The 23232-nt window shown below is 37.3% G+C and overlaps 1 protein-coding gene and 2 long non-coding RNA genes across 3 annotated transcripts in view; 1 reads left to right on the top strand and 2 right to left on the bottom strand.

Moving 5' to 3' along the window:
• Positions 1-23232, bottom strand: part of LOC133529674 (uncharacterized) — a 98501-nt gene that overhangs the window by 31140 nt on the left and 44129 nt on the right. The gene's annotated exons all lie outside the window — the stretch shown is intronic.
• On the bottom strand, positions 5499-6166 carry LOC133529604 (uncharacterized). Its single transcript, XR_009801176.1, has 2 exons — positions 5964-6166; positions 5499-5892 (listed from the first exon to the last, which is right to left on the bottom strand). It is a non-coding gene; the product is annotated as an uncharacterized LOC133529604 (long non-coding RNA).
• LOC133529603 (uncharacterized) lies at positions 6393-8006 on the top strand. Its single transcript, XR_009801175.1, has 2 exons — positions 6393-6828; positions 6900-8006. It is a non-coding gene; the product is annotated as an uncharacterized LOC133529603 (long non-coding RNA).

Genomic DNA, 23232 nt, shown 5'->3' with positions numbered 1-23232 from the left:
TTTAATTTATTGTTTGTTTGTACGTTTTTTTTAAAGTAATCGATACGTTCTAATAAACCTGATATATCCGAGTTTTAGAAGTAATTTTCACATTTTTAGCTTTTGTGCATTATTTGTTACAAGTTTTAAAGACCTATGTTCGTGATTTTTTTCTATCAAGAGAAAGTCAAAAACTCATAAAATTTAAAGGGTCGGCAACGCGCATATAACACATCTGGAGTTGCAGGCGTCCATAGGCTGCGGTGACTGCTTACCATCAGGCGGGCCGTACGCTTGTTTGCCACCGTCGTGGTATAAAAAAAAACTCAAGATTAAAATCAATACAGTCCCTCGAGAATGGCCTCAAGATTGCTAATTAAATTTATGGCAGCCAAAAGAGCGCTAAGACTTTTTAAAAACTCCGTTTTCTGAACCTACTGCACCTTAAAATCTCATTTCCAGCTGCAGAAATTAGAGCCAAATATTAAGCTAGATTTCCATTTGAGTTTGTCACTAAAACTGAAAGCCTCATTTAATTTCATCCCCTTTATCCTCCACTAATTACACAATAAAATAAAAAATAACAATCCGTTCCAAAACGCTTTCAGCAAAGTTCTATAAAATGGCAGATTTCGCCTTATCGCCTTACGGTAATAAATGCTGAACTTTCACAATATTTCCCTTTTAAAATTTTGTTTAGGTACAATGTTAATATTTAAGTCAGATTTCAGCGCGCATAGCCAACATGCCAATCATTAACGCTCCGTAGCGTAGCGTAGTCTCTCTCTATCGCTCTTCCATATAAGTGCGACAGTGACAGTTCGTTGGCTACGGAACGTTAACCCCCCCACTGGAAACCAGCGCCCCGGACTGCCGCGGCACTAGGTATGCTCCTAGTTTAGCCTCCGATGCGTTTTTTTATGTATTTCTTCTTTACTTTTTTGTATCAGTTGTGGCGTTAAATAAATGTATTTTCTTTCTTTCTTAATGATTGGCATGTTGGCTACGCGGGCTGGTGTCACTTTCCAGTCCGAAGGTCTTAAACTTAAGAAAGAGTGGCAAATAAAACGATTATTGAGTAAATGAAAATGGCGTTGAGTGCCTGGAACTGGAGTTCTAAAATTAAAACTACACTAAGACTTTCATGCCTGATTTTGTGTGTGTGTCCTCTCAGTAAACCAATATCTAAATCTATGTCGGCGGCTGATCCTAAGATCAGGTAGATCGTAAAATCCATAGGCATATCGTGAAACGTGAAAATCTTTGTCTCGTTCCCTGAGTCGACGCAGCCCCGCTAAGCGGGGCTTCATATTCCGGACAGTTTTCTCTGCGTTTGAAGCAACCTAACGAACCTATCCTACCAATCTATTGGTTTAATGTGACTACCTACTTCACTGACAAATCACTGGCAGTTTAAGACGAAAGTGGAGGACCTACGCAATATCGTCTTTCCATACAAACGAAGTCCTCATTTCCCTCTCTGGATATTAACATTTAATTTTGGAACATTTTCTTTTCACACTGCACCCACCTTTGCAAATTTCTATTCGGCCCAGTGGTTGACTGGTAGAGAATGCCTCAAGGCATTAAGTCCGCCTATTGTACGTTTTACTTGTATGTGTACAATAAAGTTTAAGATAAATAAATAATATTATTGAAAATATTTTGACACAGTTTGGTGTATATCGACCATGACCTTTAGATTTTTTTCGAATTCCTAATTATTATAAGAGTTAGGAGCATTTAAAATTTTTTATTAAAACATCTTTTCGCTCTTAATAAAAAAGTCAAACGTAGGGGCATAGTTATTGTTAATAAACATCAAATTATTTAAAATTATTTAGCATAATGTCAATATACAGAGAGGAAAATGGGGACTACGTTTGTATGGAGAAGCGGCCGTCTTCTACCCTCTTAATTTCTGGCGCTATTTATAAAAGCTTGTCAAGTCTAAGCCCTTGATAATCCTTTGTCCTTATCTGTCACTTTGACATTTGTGTTTAATAGAATGTGACAAAAACAAAGGTTTCCAAGTTGAGACAAGTCTTCGGTATAATTTAGTTATTTTCACGGACGTATAAGCCTTGTCAGATTTCTGTGAAATCCCCAAGTCTAATCTTCATCCCCACACATAACAGCCTAACAGACATTCTTAAAATCATTCAATTGTTTATCTTATCCCCGTGCACTAAATTCCAAATTCAAACTGGTTTTTCAATGGCTGTTAGGCTGTTATTCATATTGGGGTAGTATTCGACTCCAACAGAAGCTTGAACGAACATATTTCGTCGCAAATGGAATTCGATAAGTTGGGTAAAGACATTTAATTTTTTCGCTCTTGTGTCACCAAATATATTTTTACATTTATATTTTCGATTTTATTCACAAATAAGCTTACAGTCTAATAAACCAAGGCGCTTATAAGTAATGTTATTATAATTATTATACATGCTATGTCACACTAGCACTATGAAAATTACATGTCAACCTTACAAAAACAAAAACCAAATTCGATCATATAATATTAAGTATGTCAATAAAGTAAATAAACATGAATGATAATTAATTAAATTAAGTTAAATTCAAAAATTCATAAATGCCTTTAATAATTTGGTAAGATGCATGATAAAAAATGTCAACGTCAGGTAATCGCAGAGACATATCATTCAACAGAGCGATAGCTCGTGCAGAGGGAGCGTTTGCGGCCCAGCGCGTGCGCCTCGCCGGGCACGCAAACAGGCGCCGGCGCCGCCGCGACACCACCGCTCCGCCCTCCCATATTAATTTTACAGAAGTGTAAAGTGTATAACGTATAGGGCAGATCACCCTTTCATTAACGAATACAATAATTTTATTATGGGAAAGGACTGACATATTTTTACTGATGGATTTTTTAAGAATTTCAGTTCTCTATTTTCATTAACATATAGTAAATATCAGCGTCTCTTATATTTATTAAGGGATTTAGTTTTAAAATAACACTTTTCTGGCGAAGTTGTAACTAAACATAAATCTTTTAAATATGACGAACGGAACGAACAAAATGACAAAAATATGTATACATTACATTAAAAAAGTGTGTACATATTTTTGGCACTTTGTTCGTGTCTATATTTAATACCTTGACTCCACGTTCGAATTTCCCTGCAAATTGCGGGCGCAGTGTCTACGTTTCCGTGATTTATCTGATGGACACATGTCTGTGGATAGGTACTAGGAGTAATCGATGTTTGTAGTAGGCATTTAAAAAAAATGCATGCATTCGATATGCATTTATGCAATCTGTTATTTACACTAACTCGAATATCTTTGTTCCGTTGTAAATATTATTTCATTGTTGCAGTTCTAATGTAGGTAAATCATTTTTACAAAAGTAATAAAAGCTCGGTCAGAATAAAAAATAAGATTGGAATTGATACTTATATGTATGTATACTATTTAAGCAAGAATGATAAATTATCTTGTGTTGTGACGCGACATGAGAAATCTATGGCTAATTATTTTCGTTAAATAATAGAAAGTGACAAAACAAACTAAAACAACTGATTTAAACTTTCACGATTTTTACACATTATTAAATTATAGGACGGACGGGACAATCGCGTATTAAGTTTTAAATAATTTCGGAGGTAACGACATTTCGAGGACAGGGTTGTCTCCGTGGCTGGTCTCGGAGAAGACTGGCTAAAGTTAACATCAACATCTTCTAGCCGCGCGAGGTTTTCGAACTACCCGCACTTGGTCTTGTTTATCAACTGGAACTTTTTGCGCACTAGGGGTTTTACTCGCGTTTAAGTCCAGAAACGAAAAATTTCGAAGTCATAATGGATCGCAATTTTGTTGTAACATATAATGAAACAGGTGGAAAAGACAAAGGCATAAAAATGCATATTTAAGCAACGAAATTACCAAAAGTGTGGTTTTTAAACAGTACCTATTGACAACAATAACAATTTTGCTAATTTGCAACAAAGTTGCTAAATGGAATGAAGAACCAAATTACGAAAACCGCGGGTGGTGTTTAAAGGTAATTGCTGACATCTCGAATGGATACGTTGTGGTTGAAACATTGTTGCATTCATTTAAACATCACAACACGAGAGCATAATGGACTTCTGTGTTTTTGGACTTGAGACTTTTTTTGCAATTGACCCTACTAGATCTAGAATAAGTAGTTAGTTGAGTTACCTACTGCTAATTTTCTTTTTAGTTATTTTAGCAATAAAATCGCTCTGTTATTTAACTTGCAATGTACCTACCTATGTATGTACCTAACTATCAAATCTTGCAAGTTAAATTTGTCTCACTTCCTGGTTTACAATGAAGTTGAAAATTTGCATATGTAAGTCGGGTGAAAATATAATATTATGGTACCATCGAGCTCATCTGATGATGGAGACAGTAGGTAGCCATAGGAACTCTGTGATAAAACAACGTAACCTAATTGTTTTTGGACTTTTTAGAACTGACTCGATAAGTACTAGTAGTGGGGTCGTTATAGGACAATACCAATATTTTTTTCATTAAAGCATGAGACTTGGCACACTTGTTACTAAGGTGGACCAGAGTCGAAAACGCCCGGGAGGCAGCGGGAGACACCCCTCTAGGGGGGAGGGGGAGGGGGTGAAGTTTTCCTACGCCGCGCGCACTGTTGGTCGTTATAACTACTAAACTATAGCTACTAGGGCAAGTGTGGTATCATTTTCGGATAAATAAAAGATGGTCAATCATTATCTAAAACAAAAAAAACACCTTTACATAGAAAAAAATTGAAATACGGCCCAAAATCTAAAATCTTTTGAGTAAAATAAATCTTTCAAGGTCAATAAATTTTTAATGATTACCGATATCGGATTAAAAAAAATATATTTAAAAAGGCGCATTAATACAGATTCCAAAAATATAAGTAACATTGCAAATATTTAAGAAAAAAATTGTTTAAAAAAATATAGAACACCGCGCGGCAGAGTCGTAAAAAATTCTTAGCCAATTATGAACATCAAAAACGAGTTTTATAGGTTGCTAGTGTCCTGTAAGCTGTAACTAATAAGGATGGAGTTTTCATTAGATATAGTATATCATCATATCAGCTCATATATGTCCCCACCGAGGGGCTCGAGCCTACCCTGCATTAGGGTGATCGGGCCTTAGTCGATCACGCGAGCCCAGTGCGGGTTGGTCGACTTCACACACAAGCTTCGAGTTTCCTCGCAGCCGTGTGCAGGTTTCCTCACGATGTTTTCCTTCAATGAAGAGCGTCGAATAAACGTACATATGAAATCGAGATTCGAAAACACATTGGTATGCGGCCAGGATTCGAACCACGACCTCCCGCACAGGAGGTAGCGGTCTTAAGCATTACGCCACCGACGCTCTCTATATATAGTATATAGCTCAATTTTAATAATTATTTGATAGAAGACATTTTTTATCGTGTGTATAAGCATATTTAAACTTATGGCTCAGCTGGGCACGATTTCAAGTGACCCAAAATCTATAAAGAAATTAAACAAACAGTATAGAATTTTACTTAAAAATGTTTATTATTTACATTGTCCCCCACAATCGCAAAGCTCCGTGCACTTAAGTTGCCGCTGAAAGCACCGGCACCTCGAGCCGCCGCACCTCTTTTTGCATCTGCACCGGATCATTTCCAGGCATGCATCTGCAGCTACGGGCAAGTCTGTCCATGTAGGTTGCCAGCTTTCACTGACTTTTCTCCATCCCCAGTTAGATGGACAGGGAAGATTTTGATTCGGTGACATCTGACCCCATACATGGACTACTTGGAACACTGCCCGCAGGAAATGCTGGTATAGAGCAGCTTTCGTCGGAGGTATATTCTCCAATTGGCGGTCATTTTTCGAGAATAGGTGCTTTCGGGCTTCGTTTACGGTTGTAAATGAACTGGCTCTAAAACAAAACAAAAAAATTAGTTACTAGACTATTTTATTGTATTGCTAGTTTTAAAAAGTGCTTATTACCTGTCATATAAAATGACGACAAACTTTTCGATTACTGTAAACGCCTCGCTAGTACTCCCCACATATGCTGCCAGAAACCCTTCTGTGGCATTGGGAAATGTGTTCCATGCATCTATTGCACTTTTTTTTCCTTTCCCGTTAAAATAGGACACAGTATCACAACCTGTGAAGGCATGGAACAGGGGGAGGACTTTCGCTTTTTGTGGCCCTGTAAAAGAAAATAATATGTTTTATATAGCCCGCCTAGCGTTATAGTCTCAGTGCATTCTATTCTATTCTAAAAAGTACTCGCGACACGCAAAGATTAGCTCCATGTAACCATGAAGAGGCTGATACAAGAATCATAGTGCACATGGCTGAGGCAGTAAGTCAAGGTTATACGCGGGTAATGATACGCACTGTTGATACCGACGTCGTGGTGCTGGCAGTCGCAAGTGTGCTACAAGTACCTGAGCTAGAAGAGCTGTGGGTACACGTAGGTACTGGTAAACACCACCAGTACCTTCCTTGTCACGAAATAGCAAAAACTCTAGGTAAAAAATAATTATAAATTGTATTTATCTACGTTACGCCCTAGCCACTAGCTAGAATAGAATAGAATGCACTGAGACTATAACGCTAGGCGGGCTATATAAAACATATTATTTTCTTTTACAGGGCCACAAAAAGCGAAAGTCCTCCCCCTGTTCCATGCCTTCACAGGTTGTGATACTGTGTCCTATTTTAACGGGAAAGGAAAAAAAAGTGCAATAGATGCATGGAACGCATTTCCCAATGCCACAGAAGGGTTTCTGGCAGCATATGAGGGGAGTACTAGCGAGGCGTTTACAGTAATCGAAAAGTTTGTCGTCATTTTATATGACAGGTAATAAGCACTTTTTAAAACTAGCAATACAATAAAATAGTCTAGTAACTAATTTTTTTGTTATGTTTTAGAGCCAGTTCATTTACAACCGTAAACGAAGCCCGAAAGCACCTATTCTCGAAAAAAGACCGCCAATTGGAGAATATACCTCCGACGAAAGCTGCTCTATACCAGCATTTCCTGCGGGCAGTGTTCCAAGCAGTCCATGTATGGGGTCAGATGTCACCGAATCAAAATCTTCCCTGTCCATCTAACTGGGGATGGAGAAAAGTCAGTGAAAGCTGGCAACCTACATGGACAGACTTGCCCGTAGCTGCAGATGCATGCCTGGAAATGATCCGGTGCAGATGCAAAAAGAGGTGCGGCGGCTCGAGGTGCCGGTGCTTTCAGCGGCAACTTAAGTGCACGGAGCTTTGCGATTGTGGGGGACAATGTAAATAATAAACATTTTTAAGTAAAATTCTATACTGTTTGTTTAATTTCTTTATAGATTTTGGGTCACTTGAAATCGTGCCCAGCTGAGCCATAAGTTTAAATATGCTTATACACACGATAAAAAATGTCTTCTATCAAATAATTATTAAAATTGAGCTATATACTATATATAGAGAGCGTCGGTGGCGTAATGCTTAAGACCGCTACCTCCTGTGCGGGAGGTCGTGGTTCGAATCCTGGCCGCATACCAATGTGTTTTCGAATCTCGATTTCATATGTACGTTTATTCGACGCTCTTCATTGAAGGAAAACATCGTGAGGAAACCTGCACACGGCTGCGAGGAAACTCGAAGCTTGTGTGTGAAGTCGACCAACCCGCACTGGGCTCGCGTGATCGACTAAGGCCCGATCACCCTAATGCAGGGTAGGCTCGAGCCCCTCGGTGGGGACATATATGAGCTGATATGATGATATACTATATCTAATGAAAACTCCATCCTTATTAGTTACAGCTTACAGGACACTAGCAACCTATAAAACTCGTTTTTGATGTTCATAATTGGCTAAGAATTTTTTACGACTCTGCCGCGCGGTGTTCTATATTTTTTTAAACAATTTTTTTCTTAAATATTTGCAATGTTACTTATATTTTTGGAATCTGTATTAATGCGCCTTTTTAAATATATTTTTTTTAATCCGATATCGGTAATCATTAAAAATTTATTGACCTTGAAAGATTTTTTTTTACTCAAAAGATTTTAGATTTTGGGCCGTATTTCAATTTTTTTCTATGTAAAGGTATTTTTTTTGTTTTAGAAAATGATTGGCCATCTTTTATTTATCCGAAAATGATACCACACTTGCCCTAGTAGCTGTAGTTTAGTAGTTATGACGACCAACAGTGCGCGCGGTGTAGGAAAACTTCACCCCCTCCCCCTCCCCACTAGAGGGGTGTCTCCCGCTGCCTCCCGGGCGTTTTCGACTCTGGTCCACCTTAGTAACAAGTGTGCCAAGTCTCATGCTTTAATGAGAAAAATATTGGTTCCCATACATTGAGTGCACCTAAAAACCCCACTATAGTTGAAAAGTACAAATCAGCGATAAAAGCTAGTACCAAAAATGAAATTTTTGTCATCAATATTTTCTTTAATTACGGTGTGCAATTTAGTTCTATCTACATATCTATCTAGTATCTATCTACTTTTATGTGTACTTAAATAATGCCAACTTAAAGCCTGTTTCATAATGTCCAAGTAAAGTATCGGATAGCTAATTAACAAATATATTAACTGCCAGATAAAACTTTTTGCAACTTTATCTGCCAGTTAAGCCTATTTGAAGATTGTGAAACGCCAACGATGGCTTTATTCGTCAGACACGTGCCAAGTAGCTTATTCTGGAATTTACTTGGACATTGCGAAACAGGCCCTTGCGGCCCGATTCGAAGAATGATTAAGACGCGTTTAAGATCTTGGAAAAATCTTTAAAAGATCGATAACTAAACGACATGTCAAAATTTACGTTTATTTCGATTCCGTTGTGATCCCAATAAGATCTATCTACGATATTTCTAACGTAAAAAGTGACATTGGTTGCCCGGATCCAGCTGCTTCTGTCAATTATACGACATACAAACGATATCTAAATGAGAATTTATCTAAACCAGAACTTATCGTTATCGTATCTCATTCTTCGAATCGGGCCGTTGGTTTCGTTGAGTCAAAGTTAGCATCGGAGGAATTTTGTCTTGAATGACCACATACCTAAGCATAATATTCTAAGGAGACCCAAGATAATGCTTAATTTCCTGTAAAAAATCAGGATAACTGTCGAGCTATCCAGCCGATTCTCGTAAAATTTTGGGAGCAGGTTTGCATAATTTAGTACACGACGGAAAAAAAGTTAATAACCCGAGATATAGAAATTGAAGAAATTTGAACTTATAACAGCGTTACATAAGGTTCAAATTCCTTAATTTTTTTCTCTCGAGTGTCAACTTCTTCCCGTCGTATACGGAATTATTATATGGATCATTTTAACAATTAAGTTTATGAAAATGTTTCCAAAGCTTTTAAATCTGAAATAAGCTTCTATACCTCGTTTTTTATTAGAATTAGAAATTCGGTAAACAAAGAAGCAGTCATAGTCAATCTTTTCTGCTTAGGATTAATATTAGATTCTACCGGTGACTGTCCCACTTATGACAACGACAAGACATGATAAAACACGAACCGAACGTTCAGAACATCTTCTTTTGGTTTTTAAGTATGTAACCTTAGCAGAACTGAAATAAAAAAATTAAGAAAACGGTTTCTAAACATAAATATTTTAACAATAGGTATGTAATTGTAAAAATGTAATATCTAGAAAAAAAAAAAAAAACATTTTATCATTTTAGTGTATCCAAAGACAATTAGGTAAATTTTCTTAAGAGTAATTCCTAGCTGAGCAACTTTTCAAATCTGGAATTTTTTAAGCTATGTTTCTGTCGCGCTGCGGTGGGCGGGAGTGCGTGCGTGCGTGCGATAAGGACAACGGCAGCTCGGACTAACGGCCGGATTCGAAGAATGATTAAGACACGTTTAAGATCTTGGAAAGATCTTTAAAATATCGATAACTAAACGACATGTTAAAATTGACGTTTATTTCGATTCCGCTGTGATCCCAGTAAGATCTATCTTCGATATTTCTAACGTCAAAGTGACATTGGTTGCCCGAATCGATCTGTTTATGTCAATAAATACGACATACAAACGATATCTAAATGAGAATTTTTCTAAGTCAGAACTTATCGTTATCGTAGAAGAATGAGACTTCGAATTGGGCCATAAAATTCCCACGCAAAAAATTCAAAAATCGAGGTTTCGCTCTCGACCGTTCCCTCCTCCAAAACGCAACCAATCAAATATGGAATATTGGGAACTGCAAAAAGAAGAAATAATCTATGCCGCTACGATTTGATTTTTTGGATATTTGTTGTCATATTTGTATACTGCGCCTTTTTTTGCAGCCAATCCAATTGAGCCGGTTTTGCGAATTTCTTCTAAGTTTCTTCAAAATAAAATAATCCAAAACGCAAAACATGGCGGCACAGATATTGCTGATAATAATATTTTTGAAAAAAAAATCATTGCTATAGGTTAAAAATCTAGGAAGGAAACAGTCGAGAGCGTTTGTATGGAAAAATCGGAACTAGGAGTTCCTCTTTATGGCTGTTTAGGGTTCTCTGACAGTTGTGTGTGCTGCGTAAAATGTCTTTTATGGCCACGTGCTTTGTGCTATACCCTTATTTCTAATGCTAAAAAAAGCATTATAGTTTGACAGGATAGAAAGGAAAGTCGAAAGGATGGGCGACGATCGGGCAGTCAAAAGGGCTTACTTAGGTCGACCAACCGGACGCCGTCCTGTTGGTCGACCTAAGTAAGCCCTCTTGACGCCGCCGGACCGGACGCCGTCCTGTTGGTCATCCTAAGTATCGTTTAGTGGATAGAGTGGAGGCAGATCTCCGTGAGCTCGGCGGCAGCGACAGCTGGCGCGAGTCCGCTCTGGGGGCCTACCGCGAAAATCGAAGTTCGTCAATTGCGGGCATTTTTCTCTGTCACTCTAATTACATCTTAGTGAGAGTAAAAGAGAAAGATCCACGCAATTTACGAATTTCGGTTTTCGCGGCAGGCCCCCTGGACCGAGCAAAGTTGCGTGCTCTTGTGTTGGAGGCCAAGACTCATTTTTGGGTCATCGCGCCAGCCAAACAAGTAAGTAAGTGTAGTTTGACAACACTCATCCAACTAGAGTTATACGAATTAGTACTACTGTGTTTATTAATGCGACCCGAACCTTGATTGCGAAGTTATTTGACTCTGATAGGAAAAGGGTTAAGTGCTTTAATAAAATTATAAGTGCTTTTCTATTTTGTATACGTTAATTGGAAATATTGAAGGATTTCCTACACAATAATTCATCCTATTCGGAAAAGAAACAACCGGAATAACACGTATAAATAATTCACTAATTTATGTTGTTTGTCGAAACCCAGTGCATTACGAGTATAACAAGAAATTATCAAAGATTGTAAGTTGTAACAATCCGCAAAACTATTCGCTTAGCATCTTTGTATAATTCATTTATTTATTAAGTTGACATTGTAATGGGTTTTAATTTGTGAGCGTTTTGGGATCAAATCTGAGCCCGCAAAAGTTTATTTACAAATAAAATAAAAAATACATTTCACATGCAGGGCTGCTAGAGTTAGAACAAATTGGCAGCGATTTTGGTAGCCCAGACTGTGCAAGAGATATTTTAAACATCAAACTATCACATTATGACTTTTAAATAACACTTTCACAGTCTGCGGTATAAAAATCGCTTTGCTGATTGTACGTTATTTTATTAAATGTTGGGTATAGCTATGTCTTACAGTAAAAACTTGTTTTTAGTGCAAACGCGTTTTCAAAGACATTAAAATGGTATTAACTCATATCTTTTGCATTGTACCTATATTATGAGTATAAACGCAACGCGTATGTCACGTCACGCCATCGAATAAATTTACACTAGGGGTACTGATACCTAAATAAATAAATAAAAGTGAAATACGTACTTTCACACATGATAAAAAAATTCAAAGTAGTTGAGCACCCCTTGTAGTAGAGATAAAGTTACAAAATTTGGGATATTTTGTCGCCATAATAAGTGTAACAATATAAAGGGGTACTCCGTCGGAAAAAAAAAAATTCTGCCCTGCGGGAAAAAAGCGTCAACTTTGCTCCCGCTGCGCTAAACGAATTTACCGCTATCCGCCTCCGTCGAGCAGAAAAATAGTATGCGCACCACGGGAGGAATCGTAGGACATCCCATTTTAGACGCGGCACGCAATCCCCCACTTTTCCTCCCTTGGGACACAAATAACTATTGAACCACCCTACCCATAGTGCATATCAAATCAAAATTATATTTTTAAAATAGAAACCGGTTTTGAAATCTGGATGCCGTTTCTATTTTATATTTCACATTACAATCTCTCGTTTCTAGGTCCCTTTTAGTTTCAGGGTCTATTAAACCCATTGACACCTTACTCCGCGGTCTGTTTAAAATTAGGGTATTACGGCCCATAACGTTGACCCCATTATGCCTTTAAGTAAGCCCCTAAAGGCGGGTTAACGGGTTCCATGACTTTTACCTTTTATGTCAGACGTTTTATCCTACACGACATAGGCTTCTATCCTATTTGGGATGTAATGTAATCGAAAAAGTTTGATTATAAAATGTTAAGTTTAACTTTAAGGCGTGGCCGAATGAATTTTAAGTTATGGGTACGTACCGTTGCTTGGAATACATATTGTACAACAAAATGTACGAGTACTATTATTTTATTAAAGGTGTGTTGTATTTTTTCAGGTTTTACGCAAGATGTTTGTCAAGTGAGTTTTACTATACAAGGTGGACAAAAAATATGTGCATTACCGTTGCCAGGGAGCTTTTGGGATTATACTGAACAATTTTTACTATGGGACCGGACAGACAGACATCAGATATATCGAAGCGGCCGAGGTGCTCCGATATATCTGATGGCAACTGTACTTATAGATGCGCGCGAAACTTTCTCGAAAGCCGAATGAACATTTTAGCTCCATCTGAAGTTAGTGCTCCAGGAAAGTAGTTTTTGATTTTTGACTAATAATTTTGTTTGTAGGAAAGTCAAGATATTAAATATCGACAAGGACAAAGTGATAAAAGTATATACATACACGAATTTGTTCCCTGTACTTTAAGGCAGTGTACACATATTTTTGACACTTTGTACATGTATATATTTATTACCTTGACTGTACATATAACTATTGTTGTAGCAAAAAACTTGGTAACATTTGGCTATATTTGTATTTTGGCTTTAGTTAGCTGTAACTTATGTCTAATTATTTTTAATACACTTCATATTCGTACCATAAAAAAAACTTGTTATTTGTATTGTTGTGGGTTCTAAGCATGTATCCAGATTTTTCCATGAATTGAATGGCATTCGCGTCGGTAAGTCGGTATCTGCTTTTTCGATAAAATCGATAATAATTTAAATAGCAAACATGGATAATCCTAAAGTACGTAGGTAAATACATAGAAAGCAATTCCACACTTTGACATTATGTAACCCTAATTAATTATTTAATTTAAATAACCATAAGTTAGTGTTTGAATGGTGGAAAGTAAAACGAGGGATAGTTGAAAGCAGAGACCGCGAATTCATTAACATGACCGCCATTTGCCTTTAGTTGCGAAGCTGGGCTAGCTTAAGTGTATGTTAATTTGCTTGTCCTACACTCGGCCCGATTCGAAGAATGATTAAGACACGTTTAAGATCTTGGAAAGATCTTTAAAATATCGATAACTAAACGACATGTCAACATTGACGTTCATTTCGATTCCGCTGTGATCCCAATAAGATCTATCTACTATATTTCTAACGTGACATTGGTTGCCCGAATCGAGCTGCTTCTGTGAATTATGCGACATGCAAACGATATCTAAATGAGAACTTATCGTTATCGTATCTCATTCTTCGAATCGGGCTGACTATCGATGTACTTTGCGTATGACTATGGCGTGTGGAATTAAGAGGAGTGGCATCTCTTATGGTAGAACTGTTGCAAAAGTGTCCAGCTGTCAGCTATAAATAATAGTTCCAAATCTCTCCAGAATAGCGCTAGAGTAGCTAAGAACCTGGGCGTTATTGACGGAGTGAATTGCGCTGTCTATGATTTGATTTTTTTGTTCAAGTACTCTAGGTATTGTAGCGCCACCTATTTAAAGTTTTTTGATGACACTTTTTGGTACATGGAGATTTCGTTCCTTATCTCCACCTTCCGTACATATGGCTATACCTATCGCGTCAAATGAGTAGGTTCGATTTATTTTTTAAAAATAATTTCTCGTCTCAACTCAAGTTCCATATGGTCGGTGTGAAAAAAGTTAAATACCCTCAGAGTATGAGGTCGTATCATAAATACACGCTATGTCTGTAGTACATTGAGTTTCGCATAGTCTACCGGACGCTGAAATTTAAGTGTGATAAAAAAAATAAGATAAAGAATATATTTTTCACCACACCAACTGGTAAAGGCCCTCTTGATTGTTCGAAAACTAATGAGAGAGTTGCATTTTAACCACATGTGGGGCAAAGTAATCAGATGCGAATTTAGAGCTGTTTCCCTAGTAGTTTCCTCGCGTTGCATTGGAGCAGTAAAAAAAAACTATTTCACTCAGAGGCAAAGTTTGTTTAAACCTCGTGCCTTGTAACCCTCGCAACGCTCAAGATTCCATTTCTCGAACCACTCGCTATGCTCGTGAATCGAATATTTCGCTTGCTCAGGTATCAATATTTGCACGAGCGGTTAAAGAACAACTTTGCCCCGTTGTAAAACAAATAACTATTATGGCACAAACAAGAATACAAAAAACTGTACGTTTTTACTTCTATTAAGAGTTGGTGGATAATACCGCAAACAAGATTAAATAGTAAGTTAACAATGTTACATTCCCCACACACGTCATCCAGCGAAAGTAGCTACCGTATCGGGTGGCGTGAGGAAATCTTGCATTCATTACAATGCAGATGCAAATCTAGCGGAAAAATCCGGTTGTAAAATACAGTGTTGGTGTTTACTACACGCATAAAAGAAACAGTTATTATTTTATGATTGCATACATGTAGTAGGATATTTATTTTACAAGGAGGCAAAGTTGCTGTTTAATCTCTCGTGCTAATATTGATACCCGAGCAAGCGAAAGACCGCAAAATATTCGAAAAATGGTATCTTAAGTTGCGAGGGTTTCAAGGCCATGCCTTGAAAACAAATTTTGCCCACTAATGAAACACAACATTTTTCACCAGAATTCAACTTTGTGGTCCTGGATGCCCATTTAGAACAAAAACTATTTACACACTCTGAGCAGTGCTGTACGTCATACTAAACAACTTTAACCATGACATGGACCATTACGGGGTTGTTATCATAAAATAAAACAGACGGACATGACGAATCTATAAGGGTTCCGTTTTTGCCATTTGGCTACGGAACTCTAAAAATTGTTGTCTGTAAAGTCGGTTTACGGAAGATAATTTTGCGTGATAACGTCATAATAAAATATTGATGAAAAATTGCATACTTTTATTTATGAATTGAATTGAATTATTATCACTGAATTATCATTATCTTATATAATACAAAAAAGGAGTTAACATTGAGATCCGTCCAAAAAGTTTTCCATGGAGATCTGTCCACAACGTGACACTTTTTCGTGCATGCTACCGGTGTTCATCAATGTATAAGACGTTATCACGTCAAAAAGTGTTCCATAGAAAACATCAAAGTAAATTTTACGGCTATTTACGGCCGTTTTCGAACAATGCTTATACCTAAGATGTCACAGCTATACTATAGCGATCTGTCACTGTCGAAAGTGGTGTTTTTGATTGAGGAAATGTCACTTTTGACACTGACAGATCGGTATCGTATCGCTGTGATATCGTATAAGCATTGTTCGAATACGGCTGTTAGTCATACATATAGGTTTGGAAAATAACCAAATATCATGTAATTTGCTATTGGCTCATACCGGTTTATACTTATATTAGTTTGTTTGCGGGAAATGCTTGGATGTTGGTGAGAATACCCACAACGTCTCCAAGCTTTAAAATGACATAATTTCATAGATACAAGACGGCGTTTACAACCTTTTGTCACGGTAATGTTTCTAATAATGGTAGTGTAATCAAGCTTATATTTTCTAAAACGGATCTTCATTTCCTGAGATCGCAGAAGACTGATGGGCTATTAGAATAGCATTTAACTACTTTCTGGTTGCGTAAAAGCAAACTTATAAATACGCTGCTACAGTTTTTCATTAACGCTTATTTGAAGTTGGGAAAGATGATAAAAATGTTATGATTCCCGTAAAATTTTAACCGCTAAATATTACCTTGGTATTTGTTATTACAAAGAGCAAGCTACTTTTTATGATATAGCAGGCAAACGAGCAGACAAATCGCCTGATTGTAAGCAATTACCGTTATCCATGGACACCTGCAACACCAGAGGTTGCAAGTACAAGCACCTATAAGATGTGATTACCAGTTTACCGGACGATATCGGCCTGTCAGTTATTCGCAAAAGCTGACAATCGTGAATAACTGACAGGCTGATATCGTTCGGTGAAATGGTAATCAGTCGGCCCCTTTAATAAGGTTCGAATGTCGTATCGGTCCTAAAATACCCCGGGCGACACTTTATTCCACAGTTTACCTGTGCGAGGCAGAATGTTTCTAGAAGAAACACACAATTGACTCCAGACTAGTAAATAGTATTCGTTAACGATTTAGAAGCAATTGTGTTATTTTCTCCTTTAAGTCCTTCTGATTGGACCTCGGGAAAGAAGCAGGGAACAAGGACAACAACCAAGACAAAAAGGACATTTAAGTATGGGACTTTTCCGCAAAATAAAAGTAGGGTGATACCTGCTTTATATTATTATTATTAAAAACCACAATCACTCGCAGAGGTACAACTTTTCCTTAAAACTCTTAACGATCAATAAAAAGTAAGCACCAAAATAAAGACGAGACTCGCTGCAGTTGTAACTTTGTCACTTTACGGTACTTAGGCTCAAAGGAGGGATTAAGTCTTTCTTACACCATCAACTTGGTGTGAAATGGGACAAAAACACTCTTTTATTAGCATTTCACAAACAACGAAGCTGAGCAAAAATGCATTGAAACTGCTAACGTTTTTATTGTACTGTGAAATGGGGGAACTTTGGTAATGCAGTTTCACGGCCCGATTCGAAAAATGATTAAGACACGTTTAAGATCAAGATCTTGCCAAGGAAAGATCTTCAAAAAATCAATAACTAACCGACATGTCAAAATTGACGTTTATTTCGATTCCGCTGTGATCCCAATAAGATCTATCTACGATATTTCTAACGTCAAAGTGACATTGGTTGCCCGAATCGAGCTGCTTCTGTCAACTATACGACATACAAACGATATCTAAATGAGAACTTATCTAAACCAGAACTTATTGTTATTGTATCTCATTCTTCGATTCGGGCCGTAAGTATCTATGTACACTATTATGGGTTTCGACTATAACGTCGTATTAAATAACTAAAAAATCTGTATCTTATGTTTTATCTGTTGAAGAATCGCCGAACGGGCCCTACGGAAGACCAGCTGAGCGCTGGCTTTATAGCATTATGCTGAGTTCCATTCCTCATGCATTTCGTGATGCACACTTTTGTGATCATCATGAATAAATGTGTTTTACCTTTTATCTTCATCTTCACCATTTGGTGTAGTAACAGCGTAGAGTAGTGTCTTGGTTTCAGTTTGGGCTTGCTTGGGCAAACGTTTTCATATGTATCTATAGATGGCCTAGCCAAGTTAACAATCGTTTGCAGAAAACGTAACTAAACGCTGTTTCCTCTTTATCACTCTTTGATATTAGTACGATAGAGACAGTTGTCGTTTCGTTTCGTTTCTCTGCGAATGATTGTCATCTTGACAAGGTACCCTGGTAGCTTTTATAAACTTTTTGTGAGCAGCGGCGGTATCATGGTCGCATTTTTATCACTTGTCATGTCTTGTGTCACTTTCGCACTAACATACTTGTTAGAACGTGACAGACATGATGACAGATGATAAAACACCGACCATATTAGCCCTACTGGTTCGTTAATTTTATTTGTAAGCAGTACCCCTAGTTTAAATAAATTCGATTTCGAAACGTGACGTAAGCGTTTACGTTTAGTCTCATTTTGTATTGGATTTAGAAAGAGCGCGCCAAGCGGGACGTTTTGGAAATCCTATACAAAATGAGACTTAACGCAAACGCGTTCGTCACGTTATGATGTTGATTAAATTTACACTAGGGGTACAGTTCACAGAGCCACCAGTTATCTATTTTTCAGTATTTAGGAAATATTAAAAGTACCTAATAAAATCGTTTGGCCTGCCTCTACCTTACTATACCTTGCAGGCTTCAAAGCTTCGAAAATAACTCGAATAATATTCCGCCAACTAATATCGTCATGCGGAGGAAAAGTATTTCGTCAAAGGAATACTAAGAATACACGATGATGTATAGTCGGTTATTTGGTTTTATATGTACTTCATTAAAAATATAAATGCGTGGGTAATCAGTTGATTTTCATCTAAATTATATTACTTCTGAGAAATATAATATTTCTTATACATATTTTAATGGCTTCCCTTTCCAGTGTGGAGTGGAACTATTCTTGAACGGAATACTACTATAAGGAATATCGCAACATTTGATAACGTTGTCCAGTAATTTAGGTATCTTTACTTTGACATTTACGATTATAGCATACCCTGACAAGATTTATTTGATCTGGCCTTCACCATGTTGCGGATTTTCAGTATTTCTAATTTATTTTAGTGATCAAAATTAACAAGAGGTATACGTTGAAAGTCATCGATTTCACCGATGCAAACAAGATGTAAAGTTGCCAGAGCTCAACGAGGGTGCGGAGTGTTAGAGTCGGCAACGCGCATGTAACACCTCTGAAGTTGCAGGTATCCATAGGCTATGGAGGCTGCTTACTATCAGGCGGGCCGTAGGCTTATTTCCAACTGACGTAGTATAAAAAAAGAAAAAATAATTCGCTATTATAAATGATTTTAACTCAAAAATTCCAAAAAGGATGCCCAACCTTACTGAATAAAAAAATAAAGACACATTGCAATGAAAGCAAATAAATTCACTATTGTCTTATTTACCAAACCTTGCTGGTAATACCATTGTAGTGGCAGAGTGCGCGGGAGGAGCAACATCATTCTAAACATGATAGCTAATAAGCTAGATAGATTGTCCTCTGTTGTGTCACTATTGCTTATAAATTATTACATTTTTATTAGGTTACGGTTGTTCCTAACATAACTGAGCGATAAGCTACGTCTATCTAACACATTTAAGGACCACATGTTGTCTTTAATAAATACATTTTAATTGTAATTGATAGTGGGTTCCTTCTACATTGAGTAATGGCAATCCAGGGAAAAAATATCTCCCAAGACTCCCAAAATTTATGCACACTTCCTGGTATTGCGCAAACTCGAATAACACACTTTTATGACAGGGTACAAAAGCGGGTATGAAAACGATTTCCAGCTTACTGGAAATTAATTCTTCAAAACGCTTCTTATGGATCTAATTTGATTGGCCTATAACTTATTCGCCGTAAAATCATTATTCATGTAGGAAACAGAACTTTCCTCATTTTACTCTTCTTTATTTAAAATATGGCCTCCATCAAATCTATGATGATTTTGCTAATGTCAAGTGTCGATGTTCAGTAGTAACTTTTAAGTGTGCTCGTAGAGCATGACGTTGTTCGGTATTTGATTTTAGTAAAGTGATAGCTGGACTTTACTTAAAGCCACGATGGATTGCGAGGTGTTGATTAAAACATGGTTAAACGTGTTTAAAGGTTAGTAAAACACACAAAAAATATTCTCGAGACATCTTCTCCATCTTGAATCTCAACGGCAGCCGTTTTAAAACGCATAACTAATTGTGACAGTGACTTCTCTTCAAAAGTTCTTTAACCCTTTACCAGGCTAAGGGATATATATTTCCCACATGCGGCTCTTCAAACATGTGTTCTATTTTCGATGAGTAAGACCAACATTCGATGGTCATTTTTGAACTGTCAGCCTGGTAGAGGGTTAAACAATCGCAGTGTAAAGGTGCCTATCACACAAATGAAAGTCAAGAGACAAGTGTGTGCATAGAAATGAACACAAGTGTTTGAGTAGCCCAGTGGCCTTAGGCCTTGGAATTTAGACCGTTTTAGCATACTCGTAAATACTTGGAACTTAAGAGATGCGTTTAAGAGTAAGCACATATGTAGAAAATTGTTGGTATGCATGGAAGATTTTTAGCACAAATACTACCCTAGATACCAAATTTTAGCTTCCTAGAACTTCAGGAAGTACCCTAAGGGTTTTGATGGTCATTAGTGAGTGAGTCAGCGACGAAATCGGGGTTTTTAGATATCAATGAAATCTCGAGTATGAGAACTATGCAATTAATCTTTTTTATTTTAAGTCTACTATTAACATTATATCCCGACAATTTTGTTTATCTGGTATTATCCAAACCTAAGTTATGAGGGTTCACTTTGCTTGTCTTGGCGGGGGCACTGTCGAGCCTCCAGATAATATACTTTTATATTACCAAAAATGCCTTAAGAGGAAACATTAGTGGTCATTTTTCCATACAAGCATTCTCGACATTTTTCTCTCTGAATCTTGGCCCTAGATGAATATTGTTTTATACAAGTTCAATATTATTAGTAACTGTATCTGTACGTTTTGCTTTTTTTGGTATTCGGTTGGTTTGGTATATTGGTTTTTAGGGTTCCGTATTTAAGAACTAGATTACTTCAAACAGCGCTAATAACGGCCATAAAAATGTGCCGTAAAATACGCCTAGCATGCAAAATTGGAAACAATAAACGCAAAAATCAAAACGGTCTGACAAATATATTCTTTCTCTCATTCTGTTCCCAAAATTTCGTTACGATTGCTTAAGTTTTGGAGGAGAAAAATTTTGAGAACTAAACCTAGATTTCTGAGATTTTTTCTGCGCCTAAGCTGCAGTTGTTCTTATCATACTAATTTTAAGAGCCACTACCCGCAGTGCCACTGAGATATTTACCTAAAATTCTTAAATGTGAGAATGGTCTCAGCTGTTTTTTTTTTCTTTTTAGGGTTCCGTAGCCAACTAGGAACCCTTATAGTTTCGCCATGTCCGTCTGTCTGTCTGTCTGTCCGAGGCTTTGCTCCGTGGTCGTTAGTGCTAGAAAGCTGAAATTTGGCATGGATATATAAATCAATAAAGCCGACAAAGTCGTACAATAAAATCTAAAAATTTAATGTTTTTTAGGGTACCTCCCCTACACGTAAAGTGGGGGTGAATTTTTTTTTTCGCTTCAACCCTAGAGTGTGGGTTATCGTTGGAAAGGTCTTTCAAAACTAATAGGGGTTTTCAAGAAACATTTTTTGATAAAGTGAATATATTCGGAGATAATCGCTCCGAAAGAAAAAAAAAAATGTGTCCCCCCCCCCTCTAACTTTTGAACCATAGGTCCAAAAAATATGAAAAAAATCGTGGAAGTAGAGCTTAAGAAAGACATTAAATGAAAACTATAGCGGACATGATCAGTTTAGCTGTTTTTAAGTTATCGTTTCGCAAAAAGTTTTCCCTTCATAGTAAAAAGACTTTAATTAGGTACCTACTGATTATGCAAATTTGCCTATTTGTGTAACTCGGGTGAAAGGTACCGTTTCATCCCTTGGTTAACAATTTACTATACTTTAAGCTCCAGTTTAGCTTATTGTGACGGAAGAGTAACTACGGAACCCTATACTGAGCGTGGCCCGACATGCTCTTGGCCGGTTTTTTCCTTTTAAGGCGACTCAAAAGATGTAATAGAAAAGCTAGGATCAAGATAATGGTGTCTGGCGGTAAGAGCTGATAATACCGCATTTATCGTTCACTGCTCTCAAAAGGGGGTTTACCCCCTCAGCTAGACGTCAGACCTGTGCATAATAAACAGCGGTTTTGGATGTATTTTTACATCTCGCTCGTACTGACAATTTGTGCGAGCGGTATTGAAAGTAAGTTACGCACGTACAATTTAACGTATATGTCAATTGTCAGGGTTGACACTGTCAGTGACTCGTGGTAACGGTACTGGTGACACCGAGTTTGTTCTAAATTACCCAATTCAATAAGAGAATCTGAAATGCCTATATTTAGGAAACATTTATCGGATTTTTTAGTAAAAAATGCTTTCTACTCTTTAAATGAATATTTTGACCATACGCCGTATATTTATTAAATTTAGGATAATGTAGTATAAATTAGATTAATTTTATTTATGAATATAGGATTTGCATGCCCATTAGCTGGCTGAATACACTGTTCTTTGAAATGTATTTAACAACATCCACTTGACTGTATTCTAGCAAATAAATGATTTCATGTTTGATATTTAGTTTCCCAAATTCCATCATTATAAATCTAAGACTAAGCACAACATCCGACTTTGATCTTTATTGTGTTCTCAGTTTCTGCTGGTTGTGCACTTACAAAGCAAGTTCAAGTCCCACTGGGTTTCCCTTAAGGCGGGTCCACACGTCGCAGAACGCTGCGTAGATTTTGTGTAGTTTACATCAGAGCCTATGGCGAACACTACGTTCGCAAATTGCGGGCATCTTTCTTTATCACTCTAAATACGCCTTAATTGGAGTACAAGAGAAAGGCACCCGCAATTTGCGAACTTCGCAGTTTGCGGAAGGCACTCTGGAATGGCAGTCTGGCAACCATTTTTTCTTAAATCCTTTGAACGTCATCACGCCTCTCGTGTGGGGCGCATCGTCATGAACCTTGTCGGAATGAACGAATGTTGATAATGGCTACAGCCATGCGCGTCAATTGACATCTTCAGCGGTCAAAGATTTAATAAACGCCACTTTTAATCGGATTCAGCGCATGCCACGGAATCTGTGCGGAAAGAGAATAATCATAGAATGTATTGTTTCCCTTATATTCGACGACTCTTCTCTTTCCGCACAGACCCTAGTAATTTATCTATTCATTAATAATGTGAATATTTATTGGAGCAAATTCCTGGATTTTGGTATATAGCAGAGAAAACTTGTTGTTAATATTAGCTACTATGTACTACGGCCGCAAGTTTATGTTCGAGTATCTATGAATTTTGATATGGCATATCCCGAGGCAAAAACACTCTAGTCACTGTATTATTGTGAAGCTGAACACGAATAACGTGAAAGTGACGTTATTTTTACACTATTTTTATTTGATAGCTGCCAACTGTCAGATAAATAAGTGATATTTTTAGGGTTCCGTACCCAAAGGGTAAAAT

The sequence above is a fragment of the Cydia pomonella genome, chromosome 21, assembly GCF_033807575.1.
Source record: "Cydia pomonella isolate Wapato2018A chromosome 21, ilCydPomo1, whole genome shotgun sequence".
NCBI lineage: Eukaryota > Metazoa > Arthropoda > Insecta > Lepidoptera > Tortricidae > Cydia > Cydia pomonella.
This window is presented reverse-complemented; position numbering and strand designations above follow the sequence as displayed.